The sequence below is a fragment of the Mauremys mutica genome, chromosome 2, assembly GCF_020497125.1.
Source record: "Mauremys mutica isolate MM-2020 ecotype Southern chromosome 2, ASM2049712v1, whole genome shotgun sequence".
Taxonomy (NCBI): Eukaryota; Metazoa; Chordata; order Testudines; family Geoemydidae; genus Mauremys; species Mauremys mutica.
Window position 1 is genome coordinate 217,421,402 of NC_059073.1, and position 17,360 is coordinate 217,438,761.

The 17,360-nt window shown below is 47.2% G+C and overlaps 1 long non-coding RNA gene across 1 annotated transcript; it reads left to right on the forward strand.

The window, feature by feature from the left end:
• Positions 1-6,987: 6,987 nt before the first annotated feature.
• LOC123365047 lies at positions 6,988-15,609 on the forward strand. The gene is made up of 3 exons (XR_006577406.1): positions 6,988-7,166; positions 7,528-7,675; positions 15,486-15,609. It is a non-coding gene; the product is annotated as an uncharacterized LOC123365047 (long non-coding RNA).
• The last annotated feature ends 1,751 nt before the right edge of the window (positions 15,610-17,360 follow it).

The following is a 17,360-nucleotide window of genomic DNA, read 5'->3' on the forward strand; positions in this document are numbered from 1 at the left end:
GCCGTAGGAGTTCTGAGCCAGAGATGAAAGTAAGCTGGTACATGCCAGAACGGCGCAGTGGCAAGAGCCAGTACGCTGTGCTGGACCGCACCGGTTTCCTCGGTGGGGATTTAAAGGGCTAAGAGCTCCGGCAGCTGCGGGGAGCCCAGAGCCCTTTAAATCCCTCCTCCCCTCCCACTGCAGCTCCAGCAACCGGGCTGGGGCTGGGAATTAAAGAGCTCGGTGCTCCCCGTAGTGGAAGGAGAACCGGGCCCTTCAAGTCTCGGCCACAGCCCTGCAATGCTCCGGCTCCCTGTAGCCGCGGGAGCTCTGAGCCCTTTAATTCGCAGCCCCAGCCTGGCTTCCGGAGCTGCAGGGGGGGGGTATTTAAAGGGCTCTGGGCTCCCCACAGCCGTGAGATCTCTGAAGCAGAGATGAAAATAAGCCATTACAGTGTACCAGGAAGAGCCAATATGCCGTGCCGGACCGCACCGGCTTCCTCAGCAGGGATTTGAATGGCTCAGAGCTCTGGTGGTTGCAGGGAGCCCAGAGCCCTTTAATTTTCCCCCGCAGCTCTGGCAGCTGGGCTGGGGCCAGATTTAAAGGGCTCGGTGCTCCCCGCAGCCGTGGGAGCTCCGGGCCCTTTAAATCCACACACGAATCCGGCTGCCGGAGCTGCGAGGGGAATTTAAAGGGCTCGGGGATTCGCGACGGCCTGAGCCCTGGGCCCTTTAATTTGCCCCTGAGCCCAGGGTTGATTTAAAGGCCCCGGGGCTCCCAGCCACAGCCGATGCTCCAGGACCTTTACATCTTGAGGCCCCGCCTCTTCCGGTTGAGGCCACGCCCCCTCAGGATTCCAGCAATACCGGTAAGTACTGGAAGTTACTTTCACCCCTGCTGTGAGCCCTTTAAATCCCAGCCCCAACCCAGCTGCTGGAGCTGCGAGGGGAATTTAAAGAGCTCTGGGCTCCCTACAGCTGCCGGAGCTCTGAGCCCTTTAAATCCCCGCTGAGGAAGACGGTGCGGTCTGGCACGGTGTACTGGCTCTGGCTGGTACTCCGTACTGGCCCGTACCGGCTTACTTTCACCTCTGGATTAAGTGACGGTCAAGGTTGTGAGACGTTCCATAGAGCTCTCTTGGCCGCAGTGCCCATGATGGAAGGTGGTACATTGCGTTCCGCCATGACATTCATAGACACATCCCATCTTTAAGGTCCATGTCTGCTAGGAACAGAGCGCGTCTAGGTCACGGCCCTGACTAAGTCGAGCATGTTAGAACCATTAACCACAGAGCCTTTGAACACAAAAGCCCCTTTATCATTCCATGAAGAGAGATTTGTAGCCTGGCCCAGCTTCTTTAGCAATACGAATGCATTTTTCTTAGAACGCTTCTTCACGTTATCCAGCACCTGCTGAGCAACAGAGTGTGAGGTCTTTGGTGTTTCTGGGGGGTTTCAGTTACATTCAGTCTCTGTTCTGGTAGAAACAGACTGATTTTCACTTTCTCCGCATCGCTCGGCTTCACGTACATTAGGCACCTTTGAAGCTCGGCGCTGTAAGGTTTAGCCTTTTAGTATTCGGCTCAGTCGGTTCTTTGAAGAACAGACTCGTTTCAGCATCCAGTAAGTGAGTTGTGGTCAGTCGTTAGGCCCCCTGAGGATACAGAGGTCACCAGTGTTCTGAGCGAAGCGTCAGATTTTTCCCAACTCTCTTTAGAATGCTGTTCTTTTAGTCCCCCCGCCCTCCGCGGACACAGCGTCCATCAGTTTTCTGAATGAACCATCAAACTGTTCCCCAATACTAGAATATAGGGGAGCGGTGACGAGCTTATGGTTTTGGGAGAATGGTTTGTCAGTCTTTGGTGTTTTATTCACAACCCCTAGAGCGCATTCTCCGGGTTTGTGAATGTGTGTGGTTCTGCGCACATTCAGAGCCCCTCGAGTGCATGATCCGGGTTTGTGAATGTGGGTGTTTTCTCAGGGTTTGGTGTGGCAGTGGCCGCTGAGGAACTGGAGTTGTGGTTGTTGTTTACCAGAGTCTTGTTTTGCCCTTGGGTTTGACGGATATGAGGTTTGGACTGCCCGGATGCTTCATCTGCACTCTTGTGCTGTTTTGCGTTGTTAAAAGTCTCAAAGCAGATTCCTGGTTCTTTGGCGGTTCTGGAGGAGGTGTCCTTGTAGCACGGACTAAGCATTGTCAGAAAAGTTGCCCATGCCTATGGGGGGTGGGGGGAACCATTTTACAAAACTGAACTTTACCATCTTTCTCATCCACACCTATGTATTCACTTCAAATACAAAACCTCACAGAACAACCCAACCAATAAGCAAAATATATTTACTGGGCTTCTTCCATCCATCAGTCACTGATGCTGGTGAATTTTCCCTTTCAGCTGTCTCGTTCCCTTTTCTTCTGAGCTTGTTTTCCCTCTGCTCTAAGGATCTCTCATGTTTTCACCGTACTGTGGAGCAAACAGCATTATTATAAAACACATGAAACCGTCTTGTAAACTTAAAAACTAAATATTCATTAGGGTGTTTTTCTGTTTAAAAAGTCACAGCTTTAAAACAAATCATCCAGTTCAGGCTGTACGAGAAACACAGGTTTTGAGTTTATTTCTACCACTTAAAACATAAACCAAACAAACAACAAACAAACAACAAAAACCTCAAAAACATTTTTTTAAAATACATCTCATTTTGCAGAATAAAAACCAAACTGCTTTTAAAATCCATTTTAAACCACATTTTGCACAGGAAAAAACCCTGTTGGTTTGAAACAAACCAAGTACTTTTAAAACCCTACACCTCTGCCTTGCCCAGACCTCTCTCACACACAAATCAGCAGCTTTAGAAACACACTAAACCAAGTTTGCCTCCATATACTTTTCAATAACCCCCACCTCCCCATGCATTTAAAAGTCAGTTGCAAAAAAGTTCCCTTTCACTAAGGGATCATGTGTTGCAGGCACATGCTTGTTCTGTTCCCCCAATGTGTGTTTGGGCCTTCAGGTTAAAGAACAAGCAAAAATGTTAGTTACTATTACCACTAAATCCCTATACAAACTGTGCAATACTTAAAGTTTTTTAAAACAGTATTAAGCACAACTATAGTTAAAATGGTTTTTACCTTGGCCTGGTGGTGAACTGCAGCTTAAAGTTACTGGTCCCATGCTAAGCAGATCACGCTGCAATGAAGATAGGCACCATTATTTTCCTAAGACAGCCTGGGCAAAGAGTGGCATTATACAATGTATAGTTTCAGAGTTCAAGCCAGCAAGCCCTACCTCTGTCTGCCGTCCAGCAGCCTTTCAAGAAAGTTTCTGTTGAAAAGGACAGTCTCCAACAGACCTGAGGTTTTTATACCATCTTAGCCCATAGTTCAAACAGACTTCAGCATAGTAGCTAGCAGGTTAATTTAATCCCCACAGCTCTGAACTAATAGATCCTTAAGGACTTTAGGCACCCGTCCCATAGCACCCCCTGTGGTGATCTGGGGTGGGGGAACCAAGCTGTCTGCACAACAGGGCTTTTTTTTTTCTTTTTTCCTTTTTTCTGTAAGTTAAAATAAATGTTTCTGTGGGGCCTTCTTAGAGTATTGAACAGTATCCATTTCCAAGCGGGGGGCCCTTTGCAGAGATCAATTAATGTCTTGGGGCTTGGGTTGTTTTTTTTAAACACGTTTCTTTCATGCTTAAAGTTTGGGGTGGGGGTGTTTTCTAGGAAGAATGACCCAGAGCATTCGACCAACTCCAGGGCCATATTTAATCTGTCCAATAGTGTTCCACCAACTCCTGGGGTCATATTGAAACTATCTAATTGAGTTCTGCCAACTCCAGCAGTTATATTGAAACTGTCCAATGGCATCTGTGAATTCCTGAGGTTTTATTTCATTTCATATTAATCAGAACTCACCATCCACCCCCACCCACTCCCATCAAATTTAACCCTATGGCAACAAGGGTAAGTAATCGCAGTCACCCTAGCTGTTCAGTGAGCGGGGGGTTTAAACCCACTCAGTTCAACAGGATAAGTCAACTGTATTGTACTCAAACACAGGTCTGAACAGCCTGTTTGTTTTACTGTAAGCACATTTCTTAGGATTTTCCCCCCACCCACAACATACATTTCAGCTTTTTGCTGTAAATGGGTCACTTTTACACACAAAACCCACAAGTGCTAGGTTCTCACAAACAATTGATTTTTTATTTAAAAGACATATAGCTCCTTGAAACCAAGCCAAGATGCTTCATTAACACTTTTAGCTCATTTAAGGGCCAAAGACCTTCGAACAGAAACACAGATAGTCACAAAGCCCTTTTCAATAGGGTTTATTTTTAAATTTACAGCTACCAAGTTTTCTATCGCATGTTTGTCCCCTCACCATTCTCTAGCTGAATCCTTTTAGATTCCTTACAAATAGTCTTTTCCTTAAGCAGGAATCTGTAACTTTTTGTGCAGACTAGACGGCCAATATCACGCCGTGTCGTGGATAAACGACCCCGCGTTGTGTTTGGATCAGAATCACACAAGGCCCCTTTATTACGAGCATGCGGGGGGCGGGGGCCAGCGAACTGGCTTACCCCTGAATAGAGCTTTTTCAACAGGTTTTATAGCAAAAAACCCACAATTCGTGATACACACATCCTTGTTCACATGATTGCCATAACTGGAGAAATGCTGCGCAAGTGAGTGGAGACCCTGACTGTGTTTTAAAGAAAATGAACCAGAAGGTGCCTCCAATTTTTCCACTCCAGCTGTAAGCAGGTTATTTTCTTTAAAACACAGTCAGGGGCTCCACTCAGCTGCACAGCATTGAACAAGGTCCCCCCTTGCGCTAAATGTTCTTGGCTTAGACACAGACATTGCACAGCAGAACCTCTGGCAATCATGGTGTTTAATCAGCTTTCCAAACCCAGCTCAGCACATAGGCCCCAGAGCTTGTGGTTTATATCCACTGAAGTCCAAGTCACCCAGTCGTGGGGCTGTTGGCCTGGCGCATCTATGACACGGCCCTCGCAATCTTCACAAAGCTTTTCCCTAAGGCATTTCTTAAGGGCAGCATAAACAGCAATGCGTACAATAGTCCGCATGACTTTTTTACGCTCACGATGTGGCACTGGCCCAGTTAGTTCTATGCCAAGCCGCCTCCGAAACACCTCATGGCCATCATCCTCAGAGTCCTCTTCAACAATTTGTATCAGCATTGAGCAAAACCAAGGTGGGCCCGGTTCATCTTCCCTGCTTGATGCAACGCTGTCCAGGGCTTCCAGGCCGTCTAGAAAGGCATTGTCGAGCTGTTGAGAGATTTTCAGAACAGAAACAGTGTAAGCACCCCACTGTTTGTTTTTACACAACCCCCGGTTCCTTAGCAGTTAAGAAGCGATTGCTTCTTAATCATTCATTTACCTGTGTGATGTCTTTTCCGTTCACCTTGTCCACTGGTGACTCCCCCCAGCCTCAATCACATTCCACCTCTAAGGGGGTGGACAAAGAGAGGCCACCATGCTCATTGGGGTGTCTCACAAGCAGTTGGGTTTTGGGTTCGGGTTCCGGTTTATCCATCAATGGCTGGGCTGAAGGGCTCCCCTCGGTTGCTCCCTCCTCCTCCTCGGCACTGTCGCTGATGTAGCGCTTTCTCCGTGGATGGTCAAAGACCCTTGGGGCTAAGACAGAGTCTGAAGTTCTCACGGGGGTGGTGAAGGAGTCCATGTTTCCTCTCAGCAGCCTTTCCACAATTTCTAAACCATGTGTCCTTGGTAAGAGATGGCCTTGTCTGTCCGGTGCTGGGATTTATGGGGTAATGGTACTGCACCCTGATTGGCAGAGGGCCTTGGGAGTAGTTCTTAGTGGGGTCATACGGCCCACTTCTGGACGGGTCACCCTGCCCCAGAATTCTCCCTGATTGGTCAAAATCTCCTCTTAGGGCAGTCCTATCGGGTCAAACCCATCCTAATTGGTAGATGGCAGTTGGAGGAGTTCTTAGAGGGGTCACATGACCCACTTCTGGACGGGTCACCCCACCTCGTAACTCACCCTGATTGGTCAAATCTCCTCTCAGGGTGGTCCCTCTGGGATGAAACCCATCCTGATTGGTAGAGAGTGGTGGGAGGAGTTCTTAGAGGGGTCACATGACACACCTTACTTCCAGTCATGTGGCCACCTTGACCCCAGAGTTAAAACCCCCCATGGGACGGGACTTCCGGTGACAGGTGGGTGGGACTCGGGGGTCAACGGGTAGGGCTTGGGAAGGTCAAGGGGAGGGGTTAGGGTTTGATTGATGGTGGCATTCCTGATAAATACCAAGATTACATGGATACCTTCGAAAGAAATGTGGACTCGTTACCTCTGGACCGGGACTATGACTGCCCTGTTGACCTACCACCTTGGCTGAAAGTTGCTTTTCCCTGTATTTACGCATTGTTGGGACCAGAATTAGTGGATCTCCCTGCGTAGAAGTCATGAAAACCAGTCCTAAGAGCAGGCCCTTTTTGGGAAGAAGAAATGTGGGACTCTGCTATGCCTCTCTTTAGACAATCAGCTCCTGAACAAAGTGATCATTTGAAACCATTACCCACTGCTGTGAATCCCACAATTGTTGGCTCACAGGAAATCTGCAAAGGGTTTCATCAAACTTCATCTGCAAGGATTTCCAATCTAACGCTCGTTTGGGCAAGGGACAAATGGAAGACAGATTTCAAAACACACGACGGACATTTTAATGGTCTGATATGCTATTTGAGCTAACTAACGGTCCCCTGACCTTGCAACGCTTCATCAGTGATGTATTTGGGGACAGTGTCATCTATTTGGGTGACATACGTCTCTTTTTGGAGAACCCAGAGCAGCACACGCAGCACATCCGAACCTGGAGAGGTTTCGGCAGCATGGTCTCAGCACAGAATTGGAAAAGCGGAACCTCCAGCCAACTCTCCACAGAGTTTTGGGGGTACATCCTCTCCCCAGAAGATGTTACCATTGATGCAAATAAGGTGGAAGCCATTCATAAATGGGGCGAAGTTGGAAGTCCTCAAGAAGTGCAGCGCTTCCTAGACTTCACTCATCCTGTGAAATCGAGACGCGCTGGCTCTCAGTGATGCTTAGACGGAAAACCACGCACCCCACACAGAGGATGGAACCAGCCACTTCCCGGTTGTCATGAGGAGCCATGATTTCTCCAGGAGCTGGGTAAAGGGCACAGGGATCAGCCTCTCAAAGGTAGAGGAGGGTCGTGTGAGGAGAGGGTCTAAGAGAGGAGGAGCGTGGGCTAGGCTCTGTATTTGGGCTTGGCAGGGATCGAGAGAAGGGAGAGGGCTGTTAGAGGGCAATGCGAGGTGGGAGGGGGGTCGGAGATGGGGGCAAGGCCTGAAAAGTTCAGCTACTTTAGATCAACTGTGCCAGAGAATCACTGGTTGAGGTGACTGAAAGCTCTGAACTGGGGCTGGCCAAAATCCTCCTCCTCAGATGGGAACATCCCAAAAGTCTGTAGAAGCTCAGCCTCTGAGGTGAACGTTGTGGCCCTAACCTCTCTCTGCTCTGTACCTCACAGGATTCCAGCCGGCTGTTCCAATCCAGGAGGAAAACTGTGCCACCGAAATCTCCCAGCACCTGTGCAGTGAAGTGCCACTTAAACCTGATGTGATGCACAGACCTTGCCCTGGCTGTCTGCACAGGGCTGAATTTCACCCCGTCAGAGTGTAATGAAATAATTGGCTGAAATGTTTGCTATTCAAATAAATGAAACACATTTTTAGAAAAAAAAGAAAAAACCCTCCCTTAAATAAGATTCTGTGAAACCAAGAGATAATTTTAAACAGACTATTTTCATCTTGATTTGCAAAGCGTATGACACCTTTTAACTCAGTACAGCAGAATGGACCAGACACTCGGTTGGTATAAATCACCGTAGCTCTGCTGATGCTGATGGATCTGTGACAACTGACGCCAGGTGATGATCTATTCTGATATTCCCAAACTCTGACATGCAGCGTTCAGGATAGTTTAGGCAGTTGGTCCCATTTCACTGCAAGTTATTTTGTGAGAGAAAATGAAGACGACATTTTGGGGTCAAATGCATCAGCACTTTGAGAACAGAAAAGCAATCTTTTCTCTTGGTCGACAGAATGGATTTTGAAGCTTTCCTCAGGTATTAGAACTGAAAGAAAAATAGACCACTCACCTTAGTCTTTGCCCCGTAATGTTAAAACTTGTTGCAAGACAGATCTCTCTTACTTGAACTCAAATGGATTGTGTAAGGGGTAATTGGAGGTGGGGTTTATTTGTTCTGCCAACACAAGAGGACAGAATTCATAGAATAGCAAGGTTGGAAGGGAACTCAGGAGGTATCTAGTCCAACCCCCTGCTCAAAGCAGGACCCATCCCCAGACAGAATTTTACCTCCATTCCCTAGATAGCCTCCTCAAAGATTGAACTCACAATACTAGGTTTAGTAGGCCAATGCTCAAACCACTGAGCTAGCTCTCCTGAAGCTCAGGCCAGGCACAAGTGGAGTGAGTGTGTCGTTAAAATACCAGCTGCGTCTCCCGGCAGCAGGAGGTAGACAGACACCAATATATGGTCTTCAAATATTGTGCAAGTTCTTAGACATGTTGATGCTTCTCTCTGTTTTTCCCTGTGTTTTATGCAGTTCATGTCTGAAAATCCCCCCTAGCAAGAAGCATGTCCAATTACAAATACACTTAGAGGAGCATGGCAAGATTTTAATCAATATCTGCCAGGATTAGGCAGGGCCGCCCAGAGAATTCAGAGGGCCTGGGGCAAAAAATTTTTGGTGCCCCCCTCGATTAAAAAAAAAATTGCAATACTATATTCTCCTGAGGGTCCTTGCGGGGCCAACGGCAAATTGCCCCACTTGCTCCCCACCACGGGTGCCCCTGGGAAAAATAAACCTTCCGCATTTCGGCACAAACCCAGTTTTGAGAAAACTTCTTTACAAGGTATCACTGGTTCTCAGCATCAGCTAGTGCTAAAAGGCACTAAAGCTCATTAAAAGGGTTGGACAAATATTTTCCATCAAAATTTTTTCTGGATCGAAAACTAGGGGTTTTTAAAAAGCAGAAAAAAATCACGGACAATGTCTGCTTTCCTTCAAAATTTATTGTTTTTTTAATTGAAAAGCTGAAATTAGTCTGTCAAAACCTGAATATGGTTTGAGGTTTCAGAAGTGTGTGGCCAAATATTTGCTGCTTGCTGTGTTTGATTGTTTAAAGAAACAATAAAAAAATTCTGCTTTAAAAAAATCCAAAACTTTTGAACCACCTCAGCGTGTGACCAAACGCCTGAGCCCATCCAGTCAGAGATTTTTCCAGGTTTCTGATACTCTGCTGGCTCCTTGACTCATATCTGTCTCCATAACTTTGGGTTCATTTAGGTTAGAATATAAGAACAGCCATATTGGGTCAAACCAAAGGCCATCCAGCCCAGTATCCTGTCTACTGACAATGGCCAATGCCAAGTGCCCCAGAGGGAGTGAACCTATCAGGTAATGATCAAGTGATCTCACTCCTGCCATACATCTCCACTCTCTGAGAAAAAGAGGCCAGGGACACCATTCCTTACCCATCCTGGCTAATAGCCATTAATGAACTTAATCTCCATGCATTTACCTGTTTCCTAGAGACTGGCTCCATGTGGTCCCTCACAAACTGGAGACAGTTACTGTGGGTTTGCCTTTAGTATAGTTTATGTACATACTCCACGAACTGAGCATTTGAGCTTGTTCCAGAATCTGGGATGAGCCTATGTTGTCAAAACTAAAATGCTCAAAATAGCACATGCATGTGAATGGACACAGGGTGCTAAAATTAAATTAATCCAGGGGTTCTCAAACTGGAGGTCAGGACCCCTCAGGAGGTCACGAGGTTATTACTGGGGGTCGTGAGCTGTCAGCCTTCACCTCAAACCCCACTTTGCCTCCAGCATTTATAATAGTGTTAAAAATATAAAAAAGTGTTTTCAATTTGTAATGGGGGGGTCGCACTTAGAGGTTTGCTATGTGAAAGGGTCACCAGGACAAAAGTTTGAGAACCACTGAATTAACCCTTCTGGAGCCTCAGGGAATGCAGGGGAGGGGGGTCTCCCTTGGTAGGGTTGGGAAGAATATTGCTCTTCTCATGTGATCCCTCCCCCCAGTGGCTAATTTTAAATGAAGCTACCCTGACATGAATCTCCCTATGGCACTGAAATTAAATATAGACTATAACTTGGCATGAGAAAAGTGAAAGGGATGGTAGCCCTAATGGAAAAGCTAACAGCTTGGCTCTTCTGCAAGCCTCAAACTGCTGAATGAGCTTTAGGGTAGGGAAGGCTGTGCCTCTCGAACAGCCTGGCCCTGCCCCCTATCTGACCCCCACCCACTTCCTGCCCCCCCCCAACTGCCCCCCTCAGAATTCCCGCCCCATCCTGCTCCTTGTCCCTTCACTGTCCCCCAGAGACCCCCCCAACCACCACCCTGGGACCCCACCCCTGCTCCCTGTCTGCTGTTGGCAGCCCTTCAGCTCCTACCTACTACTTGGGAGCACCTCGGCTCCTACCATTTTTGGGGCACCCAGAGAAGTGGACCCTTGAGCCGCAGAAGGAACTGCAAGGGAAGCCCTGAGCTCTCACTGCAGAGGCCGGGCAGAAGCCCCGAGCCCAGGCACCCAGAGCGCCGGCAGGAGTTGGGAGGGGCATGAAAGTCCTGAGCCCAGTGCCCCAGCACTGGCTGCAGCCACAGGGGGCCAGAAGCTCTGAGTCTGGACACCCAGAGACGTGACTGGAGCAGAAGCTGCCAAGGCCAAAGCCCTGAGCCCAACGCCGGGCTGATGCAGCGAACTCACTTATGCATTGCTGCTGCAGGTGCGTCTGATTTTGGCACCTGAGGCAAGGAGCTCAAATGACGCCTCCACGACCCCTCGCTTGGGCCAAAACTTTGAAAGGTCTCAATTCTGCCTTCTTCCTGGTCTACTCCTCTCATGGTACTGCTCTGCTACCTACCCCAGTAAAGGAAAACTAACAACTTAAAATGCCTTGTTCAAAAATTTTAAGTAACACCTAATTTTCAAATACCTGAACAGCAAATGTAACTTTTCTTGTCTGCAAGGTAAACACTGGCATTTTTATCTGTTTGAATAATCAAAGTGGCGCTTTCCGTGCCTTCTTGGTTGCAGAGATTTGAACTGCTTCCTGAAGGGCCACAGTCTGGGCCAGCTCATGCTCTGTTGAGATGATTGCAAGGCCAACCAGCCTCTCCTGTGTCATTGTGGAGAATAGATGTGTTTATTAACTTCAGCTTGGAGAAGCTGCGTTCTCCACTGGCAACTGTTACAGGAAGTGTTAGAAGTATGCGCAGAGCAACAAAAGCATTTGGAAAGAGGGTGGTCATCTTATTTGTGCACATATATTCCAGAACAGCCTTTGGAGTTGATCCTGCTGAAATGTATCTTGAAAGGGCTTTCAGTTTATCAGCTAAATCACTCGCATCAATATTGTGCATGTCATCATGTGTCAACACTATCTCTAGTGCCCTGCATTGCTGGTGTAGGTCTTCTTCAGGTATAGTGTGGAGTTTTGGAATATCATACAACATCCCAAATATACTGCTGTGTTCCTTGAGCTGCATGAAATGTTCTTCAACTGACTGTATTGCACAATCTAGCACCTGGTTAAAGAATTCAACTTTGAATTGTTGTTTGGGGTCTCTTATGGGATTATCCCGTGCCTCGTAATCAAAATGTCGTCTTCTTCAGTGACTCTTGTATTCTTGAATGGGTGGGAAAATAGCTTCAGTGTGAAGTTCCTCTGCCAATTTCTGTGCACTCTTCAGAATGTTTTGAAATCCCTCATATGACTTTGCTTTGTCTAGTTGCTCCATTGCTCCAGATATATCAAGATCAACACCTTGGAGTCTCTTGCTTATAACATTTATTTCAAACAGTATGCCATGCCACCACACTTAAGCCACACAGAAATTTGAAGTTATGTATGTTTCTGGTGATTCCATTTCCCTCTGCCACCGTTCTCCCACGAACAGTTCCTGTCATAGCATTATCCTCCATAATGGCAACTATAGCATCATCTATCTTTCCAATTTGATGTTTGATAGGCTTTATCGCTGCCACTCGACTTTCCCATTGTGTGGCACTCAGTGGTTTCAGTGTCAGAGAGGATGTTCCCAGATGTTGCTTCAAAATTTGCCATCGATGGTGATGCAGAGAAAACATAGATGCTTTGAATTACATTAAAAAATGCAGCAGCCTCACCAGGAACACCGCCAGCTTTTTTGGTGCCCTAGGCGGCAGAAGGTCCTGCCCCCAAAATGGCGCCCCTGACAAAGGCGGCAGAAGGGTCTGCCCCTGAAATACCGCCAACGACTGGGGCAGCCGAAGATCCGGCCGCTGCGGTCGCCGCCCCCAAATGTTAGTGCCCTAGGTAACCGCCTAGGTCGCCTAATGGGTTGTGCCGGCCCTGAGCCTCACTAGAAGCTGATGCTGTGTCACTGACCACCATGCTCAATGAATGAGAACTGCAGGGGACAAAAAAAGCTTGAGGGTTTAACTCTCGGATCCGTGTCTGCACTCCTCTGTTCTTGTTTCTCTGTGCATGGTTACATCCATTTGAGATGGAGATATGGATGTTGCAGTAGTTGCCAGGTCACCTGCACTCTGACTAACTGGAAGATCAGGCATCTCCTCACCACTCACATCCTCACTGGGGCTGGAAGGCTCACAGTGAACATTTGTGTCTATGTATCTCAGGACAGCTCCTCCCTGCTTAGATAGAAAAGCTTCCTTTGCTTTTTTTTTCTTTTTCTGAATGCTGCCCCAGAGGGGCATTTTCTTCTTTCACTCATGACTGCTGTTCTGTGCTAGCTATAGTGGCTCTCAATACTCAATTGAAGGGGACAAATAAGCAGGCTGGTAGCAGGGCCTGAGTGAGGGACGATATCAGTGTGTTAAGGGCCTAATTGGCTCCTACTACTTCAGTTGACTGCCTGTTCTCCTCAAGTGGGTTCAGGGAAGCAGCAGGAAACAGGAAGCTCCCTGAGAAGGTGGTGTTAATCAGTCCAGACTCCTGGGAGTGCTAGAGGTACATAAGACTGATAAGAGGCTCCTCCTCCTCTCTTTCCCAGGAGCTCCTGCTCCTTTCTGTTATTCCATCTCACCTTTTCTCCTGCCTGCGTGTTATGTCTGTAACCCCTATGCCAGGCCGAAACGATAGCAGCAAGGGCCGGGTTCAATACATAGGGGTCCCTTCCCAACAACGTAATGCAAAACCAGCTCGAGCCCCCACCCAGTGACCTGGGAAAATCTTACACACACCCCTGAGCGCCTCAAGGAGGCAATATTTCCCATCTCGCAACCACAGAGTCTTGGTGTAGCAGAAAAGGTTTAATTACATGAGATAAACAACAAGCATTAAATTGGGAAAATACCTCAACTAGAGTTCATAGATCAAACCGTGAGCAAAGATCCACCCCAGCAAATTGGGCCGTGTCCTTCTCTCCGGGCCCTTGAGTCCAGCAACCCCCAAATCACCCACAGTCCCCAAAGTCCCACAATCCAAAAGTCTCTGTCCCGGGTCAATGCAGCCCCAGAGTTCGAGAGTCTATCTGCAGAGGTCCCCCTCCCCAGCCTGGGTAGAAAGGGGCACCTTACGTGATTCGGGGCCAACTGCCCTGCCTCTTCGTGGGGTTCTGCTTCCACCAGCCGTCCCCACAAACTGCTCAGCTCCGCTTGCTCTGTGGGCTGCTCCGCTCTGCCAGCTGCTCTGGTCCACCAGCTGTCCTGTGATCTGCTCCAGCCATCCTCGCGAGCTGCTTGGCTCCACTCACCCTGTGGCTTCACAAACTGCTCCACTCCACTCTGCCAGCTGCTTAGCTCCACAGTATTTCTTCAGGCTCCCCCACTCGTTAGCACAGTACTCAGTGCGCTCAGCTCAGCAAGTCCAGCTCTTCAGTGATTTCAGCTCTCAGTGATTCCAGCTCACAGCAGGGGAGCCCCAGTGCCAGTGCACCACCAGCCCAAAGTGAGTTCAGCTCAACAACCTGTATCTAGATTCTTAAGGGAATCAAAAAATTAACTCTGACATTCCACAGTGGAGAGAGGCATAAGTGGAACTGGTGCTTCTGGCTCACACAAGGAGCCTATACCACCAAGTACAGATATCTGTCCCAGCCTCTCTCCTTTCAATGGGTTTTGGAACCCATGTCCCTTGTCTAGCAAGTGCTTTTTAGTTGATACTGAAACCCTTTATCATAAGACAATTGTGTAGTTCCTCATTTACTTAATCAGGGTGACAACATTTTATTCCTCCTGCCCCAATAACAAAGAAATTGGGGATCCCACAGCTGTGAAAATAACCATCCCAGGCTGCTGTGAGCTATGCTAAGTGGGGTAGGAGTGCCAGTGCAAATAACTAAAATGCCAATGTGAATACTTGAAACTTCTTTCTGTACTCCCCATAATTTACCACCAGATGTCAGGGTAGGGCTATGTCTCTTGTGCCCTCCTTCCTCCAGCACAGCACTCCACCATCTCTGTGCATCTAGAGCAGAGAAACTACATATACACCAGCAGCAGACACAATTTTCTACACTCTGGGTCCTAGTGGGCCCCCTCTCCCCTCACACACAGTCTGGCACCTGAGGTGGCCACCTTAGTTTGCCTCATGGTAAGGCCAGCCCTGAGTGCAGGGTCCTGACTCACCCCAAAGGGGTACTGTGGGAGACCAAGCTCATGCCAATCCATCGCAAACATTCCCATTTAGTCACTAACACTAACACAAACACACACACACAGAGCTACAAATGCCTGCCAGACAACTAGCTCACTGAATGCATGGTTCTCCACTCTTCATAAGGGGCCTGGTACTGCCAAGCACTACAAGTAGATCCCTGTGTGGATACAAAATTTATATTTGCATCCGATACGCAAACAGGGTCCACGGATATCCGCAGATTTACAGGGCTCTATCTACAAGCACTCAGCTCTTCATAGGAGGTGTTGAGTGCTTTACAGGGGGAATTCTGTGATTCCCTCTGCTAGATGGAAGGGCTCAAGGTCCTAAGCCACAGGAGACTTCAAGTGGAAAAGGCAAAGAAACCTTATTTTGCTTTCTCTTTCATGCATGAGCTGTTCCTGTAGATCCCCACGGCTCGATGAATCACAGATGCTCACACAAAATAGAATCCATCTTTCTTAGCTGTCTGTTCATTTTAGTGGATGCCAATGGGCAAGTCTACTTTAAACCCAGGTAGCATGTTTGTGGTGGTAAGTTGGTACACAGCAATGACTTGCTCATTCTTGACCTCATGACCCTTCAAGGTCTTTAACCCAATGACTGTGCTGCAGGATCTCACTTGGTTGTTGTTTATTATATTACAGTTATTTATTATATTGTATCATATGTTATATGTATTCTGCACTGATAATGGGAAGACGCTGCTAGCTGGACTGGGTGCGTTTTCATGCATCACCAGCTATTATTTTCTCTCTTTCTATAACACAGAGACCTTCCACACCAAAAATTCCTCCTTCCTGAGAGCCAGTGATCTGAGGAGTACTGCTAGCTGAAATTCTGCCTCAGCAAATATTTTATTATGCACGGGAAACAGCACACAAGGTTCAGAGAGATACAGAATTAATTTCCTGCTGGAGGAGAGGTGGTCTCCTAAACATACAGAAGGAGAATAATATATTTTTCTTCCAAGACAATTGTGGCTTTGATCATTTATGGAGATCTGCCTTTGGAAACAGATTAAGTCCGTATTATCCCTGGCATAATGGCAAACATTGATGAAATACATTTAACCTTGTGGAAGAAAGGATTAAAATAATATTTTTAATAGGGTGAAACAGGAATTCCCCTGTAAGTGTGTGGATAGTAAATACTGTACAATGGACATGCCCCATGACTAAGTTGCATTCTTGGCCAAATTCCAAGTTGATACTAAATAGAAGTCTAAATTGGGGATAATCAGCATGATGAGGGGGTCAGAAGAAGGTGTAGGTTACACTAATAACTGTGGCCAGCAGTTATTGATCTAGCCATGCAGGTTATATCAGTACTGCTGCAGTAAGAAGTGCCACTCAGATTGTCACTTCTACTATATGGCACAGGCAAAAGGAACACAAAGACAATGGCTGCTGATGAAGCCCTGTGGCCACTGGGTGCCACTCTTACTCCACCAAGAATATATTACATGTGATGCCGAGCTGTAGCTCCTAAGCTGAATTTTAAAGAAAAGCCAATACGCCTGCACATTCTGAATGTGTTTATAGTAAAAAGGAGTTTCTGTCTCTCTAATCTACCTATGGTTTTTATACTGCACTCATCACCATGGTCTGTGAGCATCTTCTGAACAGTCCTCTGTTTCTTTTGTCCTGAATTTATTATTATTATGGGCAGCACTTTCTGTAGCTGGGGCTGCTGATTGCTCCCCTTCTTCCAGTAATGCCTCTCCCAAGCGCCATAAAATTGTATGCTACTGCTAAGTGCTGACTAAATTTCCATTCTGTGGCAGAATTTACCATCAGTTTAGGAAGCAGCTAGATAGAAAATGGCTAGATTTGGAGGGTTATGGTTCTTTCATAACCTTCCCCCTGGTCTTGTCATGGAGGGGCAAGGTTCACACATGCTAACTCATGTTCTTCCTTGGTTCAGAAGGATGAACATCATATTTGGTTATTAAATACCATATTTGTAGTTACTGTTAGTGAATATATATCTCTTAGACCTTGGCCACTGATCTAGCATGAGTCTTTTCGGCTCAGCTTCCCTGAGTTTCCCAACCACATGGGCATACTTCTCTGCCTGTCCCAGACTGTGAAAGCAAGACAGTTGGGGCACAGTTCCCTTGGATCTCCTAGCCTTTGTCCTGTCCTGTGGGACAACTTTCAAATTATTTGGTACATTAGGACCGAGAGGCAGTCAGTTTCCCTCATCCTGTGGCCATTTTGCAGGGCCAGGCTATTCCTAACAGCCCATGAAAACACTTTGGATTAGTGATGGGGGAATAGCACTTACCCATCCACCACCCAAAGATCCTGCTACAGGGAGAGTTGCCATATGAAGACTGGTTGATGTTACCACTGGGCCCTATCAAGGACAGGATGGGGATGGCACCATCCCTTACTCCTGAAGGTACAGTGGGGAAGTGAGGTTTGGAAGCCTGTGCCCAGGTTTTCCAAGCTCTGTTGATCTGGGCTGATGTTTGAGCTTGTCATGAAGGACATCCAAATCTTCCTGATTTCAGATGAGTTTGGGGTTTTGAGAACTTTTCACACACACCTAATAATACTAATATACTCCATTAGCCCCTTAAATCCTTTGTTCTCCCTTAACTTAAACCTATGACTCTTTGTTCTTGTGCCCTTAGTCCTC